Below are 4686 nucleotides of genomic sequence, written 5' to 3' on the forward strand. Positions count from 1 at the left end.
TGTTTTTTGGAGGGGAAACTGGGAATGGAGAAATTTACATATAAATAAAGAAAATATCTAATAATAAATAAATAAATAAATAAATAAATAAACGGAAGAATACTAGAATCAACAAACTTAAGACCTGGATCTTTGAAAAACTCAACATGCTAGATAAACTCTTTTTTTGTTTATTTGGTTTTTGTTGTTTGTTTGTTTGTTTGTTTTGTTTTTGATTCAGGGTTTCTCTCTATAGTCCTGGCTATAGACCAGGCTGGCCTCGAACTTAGAAATCCTCTTGCCTTGGCCTCCCAAATGATTAAAGGCATGTGCCACCACTGCCTGGCTGATAAACAAACTCTTAACAAAACTAATTAAAATGCCAAGAGACGGTATCCAAATTAATAGGACCATTAATGAAAGGTAGAAATAACAATAGACACTGAGGAAATTTAACAAATCATTAGATCTTACTTCAAAAGCCTGTCCTCTACATAATTGTAAAATCTAAATGAAATAGATGATTTTTGAGACAGATACCACTTATCAAAGTTAAATCAAGATTATGTAAAGTAAACTATCCCATAAACCCTAAGGAAATAGAAATAATCATTAAAACTCTCCCAATCAAAAAACACCCCAGTGCCAGATGGTTTTAGCACAGAATTTTACCAGTCCTTCAAAGAAGTGCTAATCTCAACACTCCTCAAACTATTCCACAAAATAGAAACAGAAGGAGCACTGCCACATTCATTCTACGAATCCATAGATACCCTGATACCTAAACTGCACAAAACTCATCAAATAAAAAGAATTTCAGATCAATTTCTCTTATGAACATTGATTAAAAAATACTTAATAAAAATACTCAAGAACTAAATCCAAGAACACATCAAAAACATCATTTACCATAACAAATTAAGATTCATCTTAGGGATGCAGGGATGGTTCAATATATGAAAATTCATCAACATAATCTACCATATAAACAAACTGAAAGAAAAAAAATCACATGATCATCTTAGTAGATGACAAAAAAGCCTTTGACAAAATTCAACACACTCCACATTACAAGTCTTGTAGAGATCAGGGATAAAAGGTACATACTTAAACATAATAAAAGCAATATACAACAAGCACATAGCTAATATTATGTTAAATGGAGAGAAACTTCAGATAATTCCACCAAAATCAGGACCAGGAAGTCTACCCACTCTAGTACTTAAATTTCTAGCTAGAGAAAAGAGACAACAAAAGGAGAATAAGGGAATAGAAATTAGAAAGGAAGAAGTCAAAATATCATTTGACAACATGATAGTATACATATGTGACACCCAAAATTCTACCTGCATTTGTATCCAGCATTTGGATATAAAGTAATCTGAAATAAATCAGTAGCTCCTTTATAGAATTAATAAACGGGCTAAAAAATAAATTAGAGAAACATCAACCTTTAAAATAGCTACTAATATTAGAAAATATCTTGGTGTGACTCTAAGCAAACAATTGAAAAATTTATACAAGAACTTCAAGTTATACTCCTAATTGGTCTGCTCTTATGAAGACACTATATCCTGTTCCATCCTAGAAAACCTGCTGCACTCAGAGCAGTTGGAAAGAAGCTCTTCCCCACCCAGAGTCCCAGAGCTGCTGCTGGGAGCCTGGTGGACTTGGGACCCATCACCCAACGACCCCACCTGCCCTCCCAACTACCATTCACCTCCATCCCTTCATCCCCTCCAGCTCAGTCCTTGTTGCTGGGGCAAACTCCTAGTTGGTCTGCTCACATGAAGACACCATATCATGATCCATCCTAGAAGACCCGCTGCACTCAGAGAAGTTGAGGATCAGCTGCACTCAGGGCAGTTGAACAACAGCTTGACTGCTCCACTGAAGACCCAATAGTCTTAAGGCCTCCCAGGTGATCTACTACAGCCAGGGCAACAGAGCAGCAGCTTCTCTGCCCCAGTAAAGAGCCCTCAGTTGGAAGGCCCCACAGGTGGTCTGATACACTCAGGGCCATAGGCCTACTGGAAGACCTGAAGCAACCCAGGGACAAAGGAAGCAGACTCCATAAAGTCACTCAGACCAACAAACACCAGGGATATCCAGATGGTGAAAGGCAAGTGCAAGACTATAAGCAACAGAAGCCAAAATACATGGGAATCATCAGAACCCAGTTCTCCTACTACAGAAAGCACTGAACACAACAACACAACTAAAAATCAGGAATCTGTCCTAAAATCCTATCTCATGAAGGTAATAGAGTCCTTTAAGGAAGATATCAATAACTCACTGAAAGAAATACAGGAAAAGACATATGAAGAAATTGAATAAAGCAATCCAAGACCTAAAAATGGAAGTAGAAACAATAAAGAAAACATAAATGGAGGCAAACATGGAAATGGAAAACCTAGGAAAGAGGTCAGGAATTACAGATGTAAGTATTATCAACAGAAAACAAGAGATAGAAGAGAGAATTTCAGGTATAGAAGATATGGTAGAAGAGATTTACAAAACTGTCAAAGAAAATTCAAAACATAAAAAACTCCTAACCGAAACCAAACAGGAAATCCAGGACAATGAAAACACCAAATCTAAGAATAATTGGAATAGAGGAGAATGAAGATTCCCATCTCAAAGAACCTGAAAATGTTATCAACAAAATCATAGAAGAAAACTTCCCCAACCTAAGGAGAGAGATGGCCATAAAAGTAAGGTACAAGAAGCCTATAGAACACCAAATAAATGGGAAAAGAAAAGAAAATCTTCTCATCACATAATTATCAAAACACTAAATACACAGAACAAAGAAAGAATATTAAAAGCTGAAAGGAAAAAAATGCCAAGTAATATACAAAGGTAGACCTATCAGAATTACACCAGACTTCTTAACAGAGACTATGAAAACCAGAGGAACCTGGTCAGAGGTCATGAAAAACTTTAAGAGAACACAAATACCAGCCCAGGCTACTATACCCAGCAAAAATCTCAATCAACATAGATGGAGAAACCAAAATATTCCAGCACAAAACCAAATTTAAACAGTATCTATCTACTAACCTAGCCCTATAGAGGATCCTGGAAGGAAAACTCTAACACAAGGAAGGTACCTGCACCAAAGAAAGGACAAGATACTAAGCATCTCACAACAAAGCCAAAAACAGAGAACCACAAGCACATAAAGCCACCTACAAAAACGGACCTTTCAGGAACCAACAATCATCTCTTTTTAATAACTCTCAATATTAATGGTTGCAACTCCCCTATAAAAAGACATAAGCTAACAGACTGGATACACAAACAAGATCCAGCATTTTGCTGTATACAAGAAACACACCTCAATAACAAAACAGACACTATCTCAGAGTAAAAGGGTGGAAAAAAGTCTTCCAAGCAAATAGTCCTAGGAAACAACCAGGGGTTGCCACCCTGATATCCAATAAAATATACTTTCAACCAAAAGTTATCAAGCATGATGAAGGACAGTTCATATTCATTAAGGGGAAAATTCGCCAAGAGAAAGTCTCAGTTCAGAATATCTATGCCCCAAACACAAGATCACCAAAATTCATAAAAGAAACTTTACTACAGCTCAAAACACATTGAAACCTAGATGATAATGGTGGAAGATTTCAACACCCCACTCTCACCAATGGACAGGTCATTTAAATAGAAACTAATCAGAGAGACAGTGAGACTAAGAGAGGTTATGAACCCAATGGATTTAACAGATATCTACAGAACATTTTACCCTAAAACAAAAGAATACACCTTCTTCTCAGCACCTCATGGTACTGTCTCTAAAATTGACCATATAAACAGCTCTCAACCAATAAAAGAAGATTGAAATAATACCATGCATCCTATCAGATCACCATGGCCTAAGCCTGGTCTTCAATAACAGCAAAAACTACAGAAAGCCCACATACACATGGAAACTGAACAACTCTTTACTCAATGATAACTTGGTCAGGGAAGAAATAAAGCCAGAAATTAAAGACTTCCTAGAATTTAATGAAAATATTGACACCTATCATACCCAAACTTATGGGACAGAATGAAAGCAGTGCTCAGAGGACTTAGTGTTATAACACTAAGTGCTCTGGTAAAGAAACTAGAGAGATCTTATAATAACAACTTAACAGCACACCTGAGAGCTCTATAACAAAAAGAAGCAAGCTCACCCAAGAGGAGTAGAAAGCAGGAAATAGTCAAACTCAGGGCTGAAATCAGCAATGTCGAGACAAAGAAAACAATACAAAGAATCAGCAAAACCAAAAGCTGGTTCTCTGACAGAATCCACAAGATAGATAAGACCCTAGCCAAACTAACTAAAGGGCCAAGAGGCAGTATCCAAATTAACAAAATCAGAAATGAAAAGGGAGACATAACAACAGAAACAGAGGAAATTAAAGAAAAAAATCAGATCCTAGTATAAAAGCCTATCTCAACAAAACAGGAAAATCTAGATGAAATGGATAGTTTTCTAAACAGATGTCACATACCAAAGTTAAATCAAGAGCAGATAAACTGAACAGGTCCATATCACACAAGGACGTAGAAGTCATTAAAAACCTACCAACCAAAAAAAGCCCAGGGGCAGATGGATTTAGTACAGAATTCTACCAGACCTTCAAAGAAGACCTGATACTAATTTTCCTCAAACTATTCCATAAAATAGACAGAGAAGGAATACTACCTAAC

Source organism: Mastomys coucha, unplaced genomic scaffold (genome assembly GCF_008632895.1).
Source record: "Mastomys coucha isolate ucsf_1 unplaced genomic scaffold, UCSF_Mcou_1 pScaffold15, whole genome shotgun sequence".
In the NCBI taxonomy this organism is placed as follows: Eukaryota; Metazoa; Chordata; class Mammalia; order Rodentia; family Muridae; genus Mastomys; species Mastomys coucha.